At 41.8% G+C, this 17,432-nt stretch overlaps 1 protein-coding gene across 4 annotated transcripts in view; it reads left to right on the top strand.

The window, feature by feature from the left end:
• The window catches only part of LOC142663315 (membrane-spanning 4-domains subfamily A member 4D-like), a 120,663-nt gene that overhangs the window by 63,507 nt on the left and 39,724 nt on the right, over positions 1-17,432 (top strand). The window lies entirely within an intron of this gene.

The raw sequence follows: 17,432 nt of genomic DNA, 5'->3' as shown, positions 1-17,432 counted from the left end.
TATAATACTGTCCCTATATACAAGAATATAACTACTATAATACTGCCCCTATGTACAATAATATAACTACTATAATACTGCCCCCTATATACAAGAATCTAACTACTATAATACTGCCTCCTATATACAAGAATATAACTAATATAATACTGCCCCTATATACAATAATATAACTACTATAATACTGCCCCTATATATAAGAATATAACTACTATAATACTGCCCCCTATATACAAGTATATAACTACTATGATACTGCCCCTATGTACAATAATATAACTACTATAATACTGCCCCCTATATACAAGAATATAACTACTATAATAATGCCCCCTATATACAAGAATATAACTACTATAATACTGCCTCCTATATACAAGAATCTAACTACTATAATACTGCCTCCTATATACAAGAATATAACTACTATAATACTGCTCCTATATACAAGAATATAACTACTATAATACTGCCCCTATATACAAGAATATAACTACTATAATACTGCCCCTATATACAAGAATATAACTACTATAATACTGCCCCCTATATACAAGAATATAACTACTATAATACTGCCCCTATATACAAGAATATAACTACTATAATACTGCTCCTATATACAAGAATATAACTACTATAATACTGCCCCTATATACAAGAATATAACTACTATAATACTGCCCCTATATACAAGAATATAACTACTATAATACTGCCCCCTATATACAAGAATATAACTACTATAATACTGCCCCCTATATACAAGAATATAACTACTATAATACTGCCCCTATATACAAGAATATAACTACTATAATACTGCCCCCTATATACAAGAATATAACTACTATAATACTGCTCCTATATACAAGCATATAACTACTATAATACTGCTCCTATATACAAGAATATAACTACTATAATACTGCTCCTATATACAAGAATATAACTACTATAATACTGCTCCTATATACAAGAATATAACTACTATAATACTGCCCCCTATATACAAGAATATAACTACTATAATACTGCTCCCTATATACAAGAATATAACTACTATAATACTGCCCCTATATACAAGAATATAACTACTATAATAATGCCCCCTATATACAAGAATATAACTACTATAATACTGCCTCCTATATACAAGAATCTAACTACTATAATACTGCCTCCTATATACAAGAATATAACTACTATAATACTGCTCCTATATACAAGAATATAACTACTATAATACTGCTGCTATATACAAGAATATAACTACTATAATACTGCCCCTATATACAAGAATATAACTACTATAATACTGCCCCCTATATACAAGAATATAACTACTATAATACTGCTCCTATATACAAGAATATAACTACTATAATACTGCCCCCTATATACAAGAATATAACTACTATAATACTGCTCCCTATATACAAGAATATAACGACTATAATACTGCCCCTATATTCAAGAATATAACTACTATAATAATGCCCCCTATATACAAGAATATAACTACTATAAGGCTGGGTTCACACGTGGCGGAATTTCACTTAAATTCCGCTGCGGACACTCCGCAGCGTTAATCCGCAGCGGAGCCGTTTGTCCATTGACTTACACTTTAATTTAGCAGTGTTCGTTTAGACGAGGCGTAAAATTCCGCTGCGGAGCGGAATTTTGTGTCCGCAGCATGCTCTGTCTGTTGCGGAGCAGTGGCGGACTCATGGCGGAATTTCTCCATTGACTTCAATGGAGATTCTAATTTCCGCAATGAAGTCCGCAGCTGTCATGCACATGTTATGTGTGCTGCGGATCCGTCTTGCTTTTTTAACTTGACATTTCTTCATTCTGGCTGGACCTATGTATTTCTAGGTCTACAGCCAGACTGAGGAAGTCAATGGGGCTCCCGTAATGACGGGAGCGTTGCTAGGAGACGTCTGTAAATAGTCACTGTCCAGGGTGCTGAAAGAGTTAAGCGATCGGCAGTAACTGTTTCTGCACCCGGGACAGTGACTACCGATCCCAATATACATGTATCTGTAAAAAAAAATGAAGTTCATACTTACCGAGAACTCCCTGCTTCTGTCTCCAGTCCAGCTTCCCAGGATGACGTTTCAGTCTAAGTGACGGCTGCAGCCAATCACAGGCTAATAACAGGCTGCAGCGGTCACATGGACTGCCGCGTCATCCAGGGAGATCGGGCTGGATGCCGAAGGAGGGACGCGTCACCAAGACAACGGGCGGTAAGTATGAATTTCTTTGACTTTCACAAGGGAAAGTGCTGTCCCTTCTCTCTATCCTGCACTGATAGGGAGAAGGGAAGTACTTTTACCGCAGTCCGCAGCAGCTAGTCCGCATCAATTTACTGCACATTTTGTGCAGATCCGCAGCAGAATCTGCAACGCAGATTCTGTGCGGCATTGATGCGGACAGTTGCGGAGGAAATCCGCCACGTGTGGTCATGCCCTTATACTGCCTCCTATATACAAGAATCTAACTACTATAATACTGCCTCCTATATACAAGAATATAACTACTATAATACTGCTCCTATATACAAGAATATAACTACTATAATACTGCTGCTATATACAAGAATATAACTACTATAATACTGCCCCTATATACAAGAATATAACTACTATAATACTGCCCCCTATATACAAGAATATAACTACTATAATACTGCCCCCTATATACAAGAATATAACTACTATAATACTGCTCCTATATACAAGAATATAACTACTATAATACTGCCCCCTATATACAAGAATATAACTACTATAATACTGCTCCCTATATACAAGAATATAACGACTATAATACTGCCCCTATATACAAGAATATAACTACTATAATAATGCCCCCTATATACAAGTATATAACTAATATAATACTGCCCCTATATACAAGAATATAACTACTATAATACTGCCCCCTATATACAAGAATATAACTACTATAATACTGCCCCCTATATACAAGAATATAACTACTATAATACTGCTGCTATATACAAGAATATAACTACTATAATACTGCCCCTATATACAAGAATATAACTACTATAATACTGCCCCCTATATACAAGAATATAACTACTATAATACTGCCCCCTATATACAAGAATATAACTACTATAATACTGCCCCTATATACAAGAATATAACTACTATAATACTGCCCCTATATACAAGAATATAACTACTATAATACTGCCCCTATATACAAGAATATAACTACTATAATACTGCCCCCTATATACAAGAATATAACTACTATAATACTGCCCCTATATACAAGAATATAACTACTATAATACTGCCCCCTATATACAAGAATATAACTACTATAATACTGCTCCTATATACAAGCATATAACTACTATAATACTGCTCCTATATACAAGAATATAACTACTATAATACTGCTCCTATATACAAGAATATAACTACTATAATACTGCTCCTATATACAAGAATATAACTACTATAATACTGCCCCCTATATACAAGAATATAACTACTATAATACTGCTCCCTATATACAAGAATATAACTACTATAATACTGCCCCTATATACAAGAATATAACTACTATAATACTGCCCCCTATATACAAGAATATAACTACTATAATACTGCTCCTATATACAAGAATATAACTACTATAAATATTACTCTCAATGGGCAATAATATAACTACTGTAACATTGCCCCCTAAGTCAAGACAATAATTACTATAAGACTGCCCCCTATTGGTTAATAATATGGATCCGAATGGCTAGAAGATTTGTTTTTTATTTGACTGGAGATGTACTAATGGCATCTAATTAATCTTCACCATGGGAAGGAAACAGAAATACAGCAGGAAGAATCTTCTTCCTCCACGATGTCGCTGAAATACTAAGTGGGACTCCTTCCTTTCCTTTATAAAACAATTGTAACGTCCTGCCCTTCATCTACCGCTCAGGACGATTGTGTCGGTGACTGTGAGGGTTGCAAAAGTGACAGCAGAGATTACCCATAATACTTTATTTCATTTCAAAAATGTGTTGCTTTTCTTTTTTTTTTAATGATACTTTGTCTTTTTGTTTTAACACTTAGATTTTTTTTACATGCAACATACTCATTTATGCCTGTGCGTACAAATATTTAAGACGCAATCCTGGTGACCTTTGACAGGTTCCAGGCTGTAACTATAGTGATGTCAGCCCAGGTCAGAATCACTGGTACAAGGGGGTCCCCACTTTGTACAGCACTTTGTGCTAACATGTCTGCTCGTGGTACTGAAGAGGTTAACTGCCTGGATCTCACCATTGATCACACGGGCACAGAAGCAATGCTGGCCTGATCACCTTACCTCAAGCCCTTGGCGTACTAGTGTGTAACAATTATTTCAGTGCAAGATACCCACCTACAATGGCATTGTGTAGCACTACAACACACCTATGGTTCCACTTATATCAGGGCAAGTAAAAGGATTGCACAGAAAAAAATCCATGCCGTATGGCCAACATTAGGCCTTTGACTAACCACTCAATGATAAACTGGGAGAGTCACTTGTGGAGAAGGATCTGGGTGTACTTGTAAATCATAGACTAAAGAACAGCACAATGTCAATCAGCTGCTTCAAAGGCCAGCAAGATATTGTCGTGTATTAAAAGAGGCATGGACTTGCGGGACAGGGATGTAATATTGCCACTTTACAAAGCATTAGTGAGGCCTCATCTAGAATATGCAGTTCAGTTCTGGGCTCCAGTTCATAGAAAGGAGGAAAAATACAAAGAAGAGCAATAAAGCTAATAATGGGCATGGAGAATATAAGTTATGAGGAAAGATTAAAAGAATTAAACATATTTAGTTTTGAAAAAAGACGACTAAGGGGGGACATGATTAACTTATATAAATATATTAATGGCACAAACAAAAAATATGGGGAAATCCTGTTCCATGTAAAACCCCCTCAAAAAACAAGGGGGCGCTTCCTCCGTCTGGAGAAAAAAAGGTTCAACCTGCAGAGGCGACAAGCCTTCTTTACTGTGAGAACGGTGACTCTATGGAATAGTCACCGCAGGAGCCATCACAGCAGGGACAGTAGATGGCTTTAAAAAAGGGTTAGATAAGGTCGTAGAACAAAATAATATCAGCTCCTATGTCAGGCCCCATGCACACGACCGTAGAATTCGGCCGTAATTACGGCCTTATTCACTTCTATTGATCGCGAACACCTTATATTTACGGGAAGGTGTCCGGGCCGTAGAAATCATCCGCAAAATATAGGACATGTCCTATCTTTTGCTTTTTATGGGCCATGCTCCCATACTTTGCAGGGGACCACGGGCCGAAAATGCGGGTGGTTGTCCGTGGCTGCCAGTGCCTGTAATCGCGGTCCGGGATTACGGGGCACGACGGTGTGCAGGGGGCCTCAATGTGTAGAATTCCTGTTTTAATGTTGATTTAGTCAGATTGCCACTTGGGATCAGGAGGGGATTTTTCCTTTTTAGGGCATGACCACACGTGGCGGATTTCCTCCGCAACTGTCCGCATCAATGCCGCACAGAATCTGCGTTGCAGATTCTGCTGCGGATCTGCACAAAATGTGCAGTAAATTGATGCGGACTAGCTGCTGCGGACTGCGGGAAAAGTACTTCCCTTCTCCCTATCAGTGCAGGATAGAGAGAAGGGACAGCACTTTCCCTTGTGAAAGTCAAAGAAATTCATACTTACCGCCCGTTGTCTTGGTGACGCGTCCCTCCTTCGGCATCCAGCCCGATCTCCCTGGATGACGCGGCAGTCCATGTGACCGCTGCAGCCTGTTATTAGCCTGTGATTGGCTGCAGCCGTCACTTAGACTGAAACGTCATCCTGGGAGGCCGGACTGGAGACAGAAGCAGGGAGTTCTCGGTAAGTATGAACTTATATTTTTTTACAGGTTGCTGTATATTGGGATCGGTAGTCACTGTCCCGGGTGCAGAAACCGTTACTGCCGATCGCTTAACTCTTTCGGCACCCTGGACAGTGACTATTTACAGACGTCTCCTAGCAACGCTCCCGTCATTACGGGAGCCCCATTGACTTCCTCAGTCTGGCTGTAGACCTAGAAATACATAGGTCCAGCCAGAATGAAGAAATGTCAAGTTAAAAAAGCAAGACGGATCCGCAGCACACATGACATGTGCATGACAGCTGCGGACTTCATTGCGGAAATTAGAATCTCCATTGAAGTCAATGGAGAAATTCCGCCATGAGTCCGCCACTGCTCCGCAACAGACAGAGCATGCTGCGGACACCAAATTCCGCTCCGCAGCCTATGCCCCGCAGCGGAATTTTACGCCTCGTCTAAACGAACACTGCTAAATTAAAGTGTAAGTCAATGGACAAACGGCTCCGCTGCGGATTAACGCTGCGGAGTGTCCGCAGCGGAATTTAAGTGAAATTCCGCCACGTGTGAACCCAGCCTTAGGGAAGATTGGTTAATGCCTTATGGGTAATTTTTATATTTATTTCTTTTTATTTTTTTAATTTATTCTTTGGTGAGGCGTGTCTGCAAATGCAAATGCATTTAGGTCCTAACTGTTCATGAGGCCTCCGCTAAATTTTAGGAACAGGAGGAAACCGCCGCCGCGACATTCACTACTTGCCTTCGTCTGCCCTCCTGATCCTAAATGTGAGTGGGGTCACTAACACTTAGGAGCAGAAGGAGGGTGGACGGAGTCAAGTAGTGAATGACGCGGCGGCTGTCTGAGTGAGGCCAGTGTGTGCCAGACCAAATGATTTTGCGGGCCTTATACGGCCCGCGGGCCGGACATTTCCCACCCCTGATTTAAAGGTATAAACTAAATTAAAGATATATAATTTAACCCTAGTGGTTACTCCTCTTACATATACATGCTCTTTTTATGTTTAACAACTAGGCCTAATTTGGCCTTAATGACCAAGCATCCTGTTTTGACCTGCAGGTTTGTCGACCCACTGGGCTACTCCACCAATTTGGATTAGGGCCAACTCTAAGGGCGTTTTCTAAGGCCCCATGCACACGACCGTGCCCGCAATCACGGCCCGCGATTGCGGGAACGGCCGGCCGCTGACTGACAGCCGCATTTTCGGGCCGTGCTCCCATACAAAGTATGGGAGCACGGCCCGCAAAATGCGAAAGAACGGACATGTTCCATAATTCCCGGAACATTTCCACGGCACTGACACCCTTCTGTAGTGCTACGGAAAGGTGTCAGTGTTCAATGAAAGTGAATGGCTCCGTTTTTGCGGACCGCAATTGCGGTCCGCAAAAACTGAGGTTTTTTACGGTCGTGTGCATGGGGCCTAAGTAGCCTTCCTGGTCTTTAACCTTTCACCCCTACACAAGGATCTTGTCTTCGCTGCGGGGAGGCTACCAGGTCGCTACCTCTTGAGGTGGTCCCGGCGGAGTAGCTGCTGGCCAAACAGACAAGAACAAGTCACTGGAAGATGGTACCTTGAAAAATGGAAGATGATAGCAGATCGCTGGTCACAGGTGGATAACTGGACACAGGCAGGTAGCTGGATACAGGCAGGTAGCGGGTAATTGGACGCAGGCAGGATACTAGCAGACAGCAATAGCGGACTGGACACAGGCTTGTACCGGACAACTAGATACAGGCTGAACACAGATAGCAATAGTGGACTAGATACACACGCATACAGGAACCTTCGCTGGATAACACTAAGTTGTTCCAATATTGCTCAGGCACCTTGTGTATAGTGAAGGTCCCTTAAAGAGGCTCTGTCACCAGATTGTGCAACCCCTATCTGCTATTGCAGCAGATAGGCGCTGCAATGTAGATTACAGTAACGTTTTTATTTTTTTTAAACAAGCATTTTTGGCCAAGTTATGACCATTTTTGTATTTATGCAAATGAGGCTTGCAAAAGTACAACTGGGCGTGTTGAAAAGTAAAAGTACAACTGGGCGTGTATTATGTGTGTACATCGGGGTGTGTTTACTACTTTTACTAGCTGGGCGTTCTGACGAGAAGTATCATCCACTTCTCTTCAGAACGCCCAGCTTCTGGCAGTGCAGATCTGTGACGTCACTCACAGGTCCTGCATCGTGTCGGCACCAGAGACTACATTTGATTCTGCAGCAGCATCAGCGTTTGCAGGTAAGTAGCTACATAGACTTACCTGCAAACGCCGATGCTGCTGCAGAATCATCTGTAGCCTCTGGTGCCGACACGATGCAGGACCTGTGAGTGACGTCACAGCGTGATCTGCCAGAAGCTGGGCGTTGTGAAGAGAAGTGGATGATACTTCTCTTCAGAAAGCCCAGCTAGTAAAAGTAGTAAACGCCCCGATGTACGCACATAATACACGCCCAGTTGTACTTTTACTTTTCAACACGCCCAGTTGTACTTTTGCAAGCCTCATTTGCATAAATACAAAAATGGTCATAACTTGGCCAAAAATGCTCGTTTTTAAAAAATAAAAACGTTACTGTAATCTACATTGCAGCGCCTATCTGCTGCAATAGCAGATAGGGGTTGCAAAATCTGGTGACAGAGCCTCTTTAAATAGTCCTAGGGGCAACGGGAAAAAATTCTTGAAAGGGGTCAATCACTCCTTTAATCTCTTAGCCATCTTCTCCCAAACACAGTTGCACCCTCCCCAATCTGGTATTAACCCCTTAACGCTCCATGACCTACTATTAGGTCATGCTAACTGTAGCGTTCGCGCTCAGTGACCTAATAGTAGGTCATGGAGTAAACACAGCGCCGTTCGCGCGGGGCGCGTTCATGAGCTGTGATAGCTGCTGTTTCCGACAGCAGACTATCACTGCTCAATGTGCCGGGACCGATCGCGGAGCTCCCCCGCCGATTAACCCCTCAGAAGCCGCGTTCAATAGCGATCGCGGCTTCTTAGGGGTTAATCCGCCATCGCCGGCCTGCTACGCGATAGCAGCCGGCGATGGTGACTATGGCAACCGGACACCAAACAATGGCGTCCGGCTATGCCATAGACGGAAGCCTAGTGGGTCCTGACAACGTCAGGACCCACTATGCTTGCTGTCAGTGAGTAGCTGACAGTTCTAATACACTGCACTACGCATGTAGTGCAGTGTATTAGAATAGCGATCAGGGCCTCCTGCCCTCTTGTCCCCTAGTGGGACAAAGTAATAAAGTTAAAAAAAAGTTAAAAAAAGATGTGTCAAAATAAGAAAATAAGAGATTTAAAAGTAATAAAAGTAAAAGTCCCCCTTTTTCCCTTATCAGTCCTTTATTATTAATAAAAATATATAAACAAACAAATAAACTATACATAATTGGTATCGCCGCGTCCGTAACGGCCTGAACTACAAAATTATTTCATTATTTATCCCGCACGGTGAACGCCGTAAAAAAAATATTAATAAACCGTACCACAATCACAATTGTTTGGTCACTTCACCTCCCAAAAAATGGAATAAAAAGAGATCAAAAAGTCGCATATACCGAAAAATGGTCCTGATCGAAACTACAGTTCGTTACGCAAAAAATAAGTCCTCGCACGGCTTTATTGATTGAAAAATAAAAACGTTATGGTTCTTAGAATAAGGTAACACAAAAAGTGAATGATTGTTTACAAAACGTATTTTATTGTGCAAACGCCATAAGACATACAAAAAAACTATAAACATCTGGTATCGCCGTAATCGTATCGCCCCGCAGAATAAAGTGAATATGTCATTTATAGCGCACGGGGAACGCTGTAAAAAAATAGAATAAAAAAACAATAGTAGAATTGCTGTTTTTTAGTCACCACGCCACCTAAAAATAGAATAAAAACTGATCAAAAAGCCGCATGCACCCCAAGAAAACTACAATGAATTCCTCAAGGGGTCTAGTTTCCAAAATGGGGTCACTTTTGGGGGGTTTCCAATGTTTTGGCACCACAAGACCTCTTCAAACCGGACATGGTGCCTAATAAAAAAGAGGGCTCAAAATCCACTAGGTGCTCCTTTGCTTCGGAGGCCGGCGCTTCAGTCCATTACCGCCCGAGGGCCACATGTGGGATATTTCTCAAAACTGCAGAATCTGGGCAATACGTATTAAGTCGCGTTTCTCTAGTAAAACCTTTTGTGTTATAGAAAAAAAATGGTATAAAGAGGATTTTCTGACAAAAAAAAAAAAAGTAAATTTCACCTCTACTTTGCTCTAAATTTCTGTGAAACACCTAAAGGGTTCATAAACTTTCTAAATGCAGTTGTGAATACTTTGAGGGGTCTAGTTTCTAAAATGGGGTGTTTGATAGGGGTTTATAATATATGGGCCCCTCAAAGCAACTTCAGAACTGAACTGGAACCTAAAAAAATAAATAAATGAGGCAATACTTCGCTTCTCACATTATACTGATAATGAGCCGTGCCCACCCAGAGATGACCCCAGTTTTGACCGTTTGTATAAACGGAGACCCCTATTAGACCGTTTCAGTGCCCGGTTTCCCAAGCATACACCCCCGAGAAGTGTATTTCTATTGATGAGTCCCAGGTACATTTTAAAGGGAGGGTTCAATTCCGCCAGTACCTGCCGGGTAAGAGGCCAAGGTATGGCGTGAAGATGTATAAGCTGTGCGAGAGTGCATCAGGGTATACCTACAGATTTAGGATATATGAAGGGAAGGCCACCCCCAAACCAGACTGCATCCTGGACTACAATAGGTACATGGGAGGGATGGACTTGTCAAATCAAGTCCTGAAGCCCTACAGCGCCATGCGGTGTGGTATAAGAAGCTGGCCGGGCACATCATACAGATGGCTTTGTACAATGCGTACGTGCTACGTCGATGTGCAGGCCAGAGGGGAACTTTCCTGGAATTTCAAGATCTAATCTTTAGGGACCAGGAAGGGGGGGCACCCAGTACTTCTGGAAGCGAGGCCACACGCATCGTACCAGGGCAACACTTTCCAGGAGAAGTTCCCCAAACCGGTGGAAAGGGAAAGAGTCAAAAGAGGTGCAGAGTCTGCTATAAGAGGGGGATAAGGGAGGACACATTATACCAATGTGACACGTGTCCCGAAAAACCAGGGCTCTGTATAAAAGATTGTTTTAAAATGTATCATACATCCCTTGATTTTTAATTTACCCTGATGCACTCCGCACAGCTTACCCCCCTCATCTTTCCCTTCTGAGCCCTGCCGTATGCCCAGGCAGCTGATAACAGCCACATGTAGGGTATTGCCGTACCCAGGAGAACCCACATTACAATTTAAGGGGTGTATATCTCCGGTGGCGCATGCTGGGCACAATATATTGGACACTGAAATGGCATATATATATATAAAATTGCAAATCTCACACTGCACCATCTGCTGCGCATTATCTTTTACACCGTACCTGTGGGGTCAAAATGCTCACTACACCTCTAGATGAATGTCTTAAGGGGTGTAGTTTTTAAAATGGGGTCACTTCTCGGGGGTTTCAACTCTACTGGTACCTCAGGGGCTTCTGCATACATGACTTAGCACCAGAAAAGCTCCAGTAGGCCAAATGGTGGTCCTTTCCTTCTGAGCCCTCCCATGGGCCCAAACGGCAGTTTATCACTTCTGGTGGGTTTCCATTGCTTTGATACCTCTGGGGCTCTGCAAATGCGACATGGTACCCGAAAACCAATCCAGCAAAATCTGGACTCCAACAAACACATAGCGCTCCTTTCCGTCTGAGCCCTCCCATGGGCCCAAACGGCAGTTTATCACCACAAATGGGGTATTGCCGCACTAAGGACAAATTGGGCAACAAAATGGGGTATGTTGTTCCCTGTGAAAATAAGAAATTTTGATCAAAAATGACATCTTATTGGAAAAAATATCATTTTTTTCATTTCACAGCCCAATTCAAATAGGTGCTGTGAAAAAACTGTGCGGTCAAAATGATAACAAAAACCATAAATGAATTCCTTGAGGGGTGTAGTTTCCAAAATGGGGTCACTTCTGGTGGGTTTCTATTGCTTTGATACCTCTGGGGCTCTGCACATGCGACATGGCACCCGAAAACCAATCCAGCAAAATCTGGACTCCAACAAACACATAGCGCGCCTTTCCTTCTGAGCCCTCCCATGGGCCCAAACGGCAGTTTATCACCACAAATGGGGTATTGCCGCACTAAGGACAAATTGGGCAACAAAATGGGGTATGTTGTTCCCTGTGAAAATAAGAAATTTTGATCAAAAATGACATCTTATTGGAAAAAATATCATTTTTTTCATTTCACAGCCCAATTCAAATAGGTGCTGTGAAAAAACTGTGCGGTCAAAATCATAACAAAAACCATAAATGAATTCCTTGAGGGGTGTAGTTTCCAAAATGGGGTCACTTCTGGTGGGTTTCCATTGCTTTGATACCTCTGGGGCTCTGCAAATGCGACATGGCACCCGAAAACCAATCCAGCAAAATCTGGACTCCAACAAACACATAGCGCTCCTTTCCTTCTGAGCCCTCCCATGGGCCCAAACGGCAGTTTATCACCACAAATGGGGTATTGCCGCACTAAGGACAAATTGGGCAAAAAAATGGGGTATGTTGTTCCCTGTGAAAATAAGAAATTTTGATCAAAAATGACATCTTATTGGAAAAAATATCATTTTTTTCATTTCACAGCCCAATTCAAATAGGTGCTGTGAAAAAACTGTGCGGTCAAAATCATAACAAAAACCATAAATGAATTCCTTGAGGGGTATAATTTCCAAAATGGGGTCACTTCTGGTGGGTTTCCATTGTTTTGATACCTCAACGCCTCTTCAAACCTGGCATGCTGCCTAAAATATATTCTAATAAAAAAGAGGCCTCAAAATGCACTAGGTGCTTCTTTGCTGCTGGGGCTTGTGTTTTAGTCCACGAGCGCACTCGAGCCACATGTGGAACATTTCTAAAAACTGCAGAATCTGGACAATACATATTTAGTAGTGTTTCTCTGGTAAAACCTTAAGGGTATGTTCACACGGCCTATTTACGGACGTAATTCGGGCGTTTTTGCCCCGAATTACGTCTGTAAATAGCGCCTCAATAGCGCTGACAAACATCTGCCCATTGAAAGCAATGGGCAGACGTTTGTCTGTTCACACGAGGCGTATATTTACGCGCCGCTGTCAAATGACGGCGCGTAAATAGACGCCCGCGTAGAAGAAGTGACCTGTCACTTCTTTGGCCGTAATTGGAGCCGCTATTCATTGACTCCAATGAATAGCAGCGCTAATTACGGCTGTAATTGACGCGGCGTTCAAGCGCCTGCACATGCCGGTACGGCTGAAATTACGGGGATGTTTTCAGGCTGAAACATCCCCGTAATTTCAGCCGTTACGGACCCCCGCCGTGTGAACATACCCTAAGTGTTACACGAAAAAAATTGAATAAAATTGAAATTCAGCAGAAAAAATGAAATTTGCAAATTTCATTTCCACTTTGCTTTAATTCCTGTGAAATGCCTGAAGGGTTAAAAAACTTTCTATATGCTGTTTTGAATACTTTGAGGGGTCTAGTTTTTAAAATGGGGTGTTTTATGGGGGTTTCTAATACATAGGCGCCTCAAATCCACTTCAGAACTGAACTGGTACCTTCAAAAAAAGGCTTTTGAAATTCTCTTAAGAATATGAGAAATTGCTGTTTATGTTCTAAGCCTTGTAACGTCCAAGAAAAATAAAATAATGTTCAAAAAACGATGCCAATCTAAAGTAGACATATGGGAAATGTGAACTAGTAACTATTTTGGGTGGTATAACCGTCTGTTTTACAAGCAGATGCATTTAAATTCTGAAAAATGCTATTTTTGGTACATTTTCTCTAAATTTTGCAATTTTTCACAAATAAAGACTGAATATATCGACCAAATTTTACCACGAACATGAAGCCCAAAGTGTCACGAGAAAACAATCTCAGAATCGCTTGGATAGGTTTAAGCATTCCGACGTTATTACCACATAAAGTGAAATATGTCAGATTTGAAAAATGGCCTCTGAGCCTTAAAGAGGCTCTGTCACCAGATTTTGCAACCCCTATCTGCTATTGCAGCAGATCGGCGCTGCAATGTAGATTACAGTAACGTTTTTATTTTTAAAAAACGAGCATTTTTGGCCAAGTTATGACCATTTTCGTATTTATGCAAATGAGGCTTGCAAAAGTACAACTGGGCGTGTTGAAAAGTAAAAGTACAAGTGGGTGTGTATTATGTGCGTACATCGGGGCGTGTTTACTACTTTTACTAGCTGGGCGTTCTGATGAGAAGCATCATCCACTTCTCTTCAGAACGCCCAGCTTCTGGCAGTGCAGATCTGTGACGTCACTCACAGGTCCTGCATCGTGTCGGCACCAGAGGCTACAGTTGATTCTGCAGCAGCATCAGCGTTTGCAGGTAAGTAGCTACATGGACTTACCTGCAAACGCCGATGCTGCTGCAGAATCAACTGAAGCCTCTGGTGCCGATGTGTCCTCGCTCGTCTGACACGATGCAGGACCTGTGAGTGACGTCACAGCGTGATCTCTCGAGAACACGCTGTGTATCTGCACTGCCAGAAGCTGGGCGTTCTGAAGAGAAGTGGATGATACTTCTCATCAGAGCGCCCAGCTAGTAAAAGTATTAAAAACGCCCCGATGTACGCACATAATACACGCCCACTTGGACTTTTACTTTTAAACACACCCACTTGGATTTTTGCAAGCCTCATTTGCATAACTACAAAAATGGTCATAACTTGGCCAAAAATGCTCGTTTTTTAAAAATAAAAACGTTACTGTAATCTACATTGCAGCGCCGATCTGTTGCAATAGCAGATAGGGGTTGCAAAATCTGGTGACAGAGCCTCTTTAAGGGGTTAATAACCTATTACACATGTTACCTAAATCTTCCCATTTCATCACCTCTTATAAGTCAGGGAGGGAACTCCGCCATGATAATTTTATTTTTAATTATTGAGATATGAGTGACAGATTGAATTTCTGATGCAAACGGATGTCACTTTATCTGTTTTCCATGGGATAATATCGGCCCATAATTGGGCTTACATCGTTGGTCTTGTGGAGTCCATGCCTTGACGGGTCAGAGCTGTTTTAGCGGCACGAAATGGATATATTTAGTTTTATTGCTTCTCTTGAAAGGCCTGGCCATGTTTCTCCTCACGATGAGATAATCCTGGCCATCTGCTCCTTGCTATCTCTTCCTGTGTTTGTTTGTGTTGTGGAGATTGTGGTTTGGCTCGGAGGTCATGGTGGCATCCTGGTGGGACATCAGGTATCCACTTTATCTTGATTCTTCACAATTGTTTATGGTTTTTAATGCACGTGCTGACAGTACATAGGAAGCGGAGTGCTGCGGGGCTTAAAGGAATGGGGAATATTTATTTACCAAAACCACATATGTATAAACCAAATTTGTAGTTAAAGAAAATTTCCCCTAAAATCAAAAAAGTCCCCAAAAAGGGTTTGCGGTTAGCTCTTATATCTGTTACTGGAAAAGCTTGGTGCATTACAGCGCGATACAGCTATACATTCCTGTATTGCAGAATAAGGTCCTGTCCACACGGCGGAAGCCACCGCAAAATTCTGCCTGCCATTAATTTCAATGGGAGTCGGGCGCTTCTTTTTCCCACTAGATGATTTTTTTCAGCTAGCGGGAGAAAGAAGCATCCTGCCCGATCTTCGGGTGGATTCGGCCCGAACCTTCGATTGAAGTTAATTGGAGGAGGAATAAATTCTGCGGTGGATTTTGAGGCGGGACCCACCACGCAAAATCCGCTGTGTGAACGGACCAAAAGGGTCCTCTTACATGGTCCAACATGGGCCGTGTAAACGGTCGCCGATCAACCAGACAGCTTTCATTACCTGCGATGCAGGCAGGGCGACACAGCAATCTTTGGCAGCAGACCTGTGTTGAAGACAAAGACAGGACAGCAGAATTCTCATAATCTGTAGTATAGTGCCCTCTAGTGGAATCACAATCCATATTACAGTGACTCCTAGTGGTCACAGTCAGGTCTACCCATATATGTTGTATATATTCATGCAATCAGCACTAGTGTACAAATAGTAATTGTTTTTAATCCCACAGCTATTTTTGGCCTTGAGGACAGTGCGATATTTGTATTTTTTTTTTGCGATTTCACAGGCCAATTTTTTCAGCCTCGTAGCCGTTCCACCATTGTTTTTTGGAATTTGCTTTTACGGCGTTCACCGTTTGGAATAAATAACATGAGAACTTTATTCTATATTGATAGTTTGTTTTCTGTTTTGAGTTTTACTAAAAAAAAACAACTTTTTTTTCAAGAAAGTCCTTTGTTTTTGTGCCGTCGAAGTTGCATTATGGGGGCTTGTTTTTTCTGCTGCATTTTTCAATGGTGCCATTTTGGGTTACATCCAACTTTTTGATTACTTTTTATTCCTTTTTTTGGGAGGCAAGATGAACAAAAACAGCAATTCTGTTTTTTTAGGTCTTCTTTTTTACAAAATTCACCATGCAGGATAAATAACGAATACTTGTATAGTATGTTAAAATTATAGTTTGTCGCAGTGTATCCGCTTGTAATGGAAACCGCATGAGAATAAGAAAGACACGTGATCACACGAACAATAGCCGTTACGGAAAAAAAACGAACGATTATTGCAATATGAAAATTCAAGTCTTGGGATCGGCAATTGGCTCTTGTTTTACCAATCTATCTTTCCGTGTAAAAGGACCGTGAGAGCCAAAAGGCAGGATCCGCCCTGATGCTTTTAAGATGCAGAATCTCATTTAAGGGGCTTTCCGCTTTGGACAATTCTACTTATTAGGCGGATCCCTTGAGAATACGTTGATCACAATGTCGGACTTTGCAGCAATCAACTGTGATCTGTGGAAAAACCTGGCAGGAAGTGTGCAATTTCCCTACAGCGCCACCACAGGGCCATAATACATTACACAGTGTTCATTCAAATCAATTTGTTGTCTGTGTAATATCGGACAGGAGAGGTCTTCTAGAGGGAGAGACGCTCTTTGTAACCACTCTCCACTCTGCCAAGAGATGAAAATTATACACCGAGAATTAATATTAATTCAGAATTGTCTAATAGGGTCTATGAAGATGGTTTTTTTTTTTTTTTTTTTTTTTTAAACGGGACAACCCCTTTATTACATATTAGACCAATGGGTGCACGAACAGGGTATTGTACTCCAATAGAAATGAGTGAACCGATTCGGCACAAATTGAATTCGGTCCGAATTTCATAAAAGTTTCAGATTTGCCGAAATCTGAAACGTTTTGGGGCTCGCGGCGCATGAATCTGCCAAATGTTGCAACTTTGATTGACTGCAGAGGTCACATGGGACAAAACTACGTAATCTCAGGAGGCCGGCAGGGACGCGTCACTACGGAAGACTAAGGGAGGGTGAGTATGTTATTTTTTTTTAATTTTAGGGGTGGAATCGCAAGTCCCCCCATTGCACTGTTTGAC

The sequence above is a fragment of the Rhinoderma darwinii genome, chromosome 11 (assembly GCF_050947455.1).
Source record: "Rhinoderma darwinii isolate aRhiDar2 chromosome 11, aRhiDar2.hap1, whole genome shotgun sequence".
Classification (NCBI taxonomy): domain Eukaryota; kingdom Metazoa; phylum Chordata; class Amphibia; order Anura; family Rhinodermatidae; genus Rhinoderma; species Rhinoderma darwinii.
The sequence above is the reverse complement of the archived record's forward strand: the minus strand, read 5'-3'. Positions and strand labels throughout refer to the sequence as shown.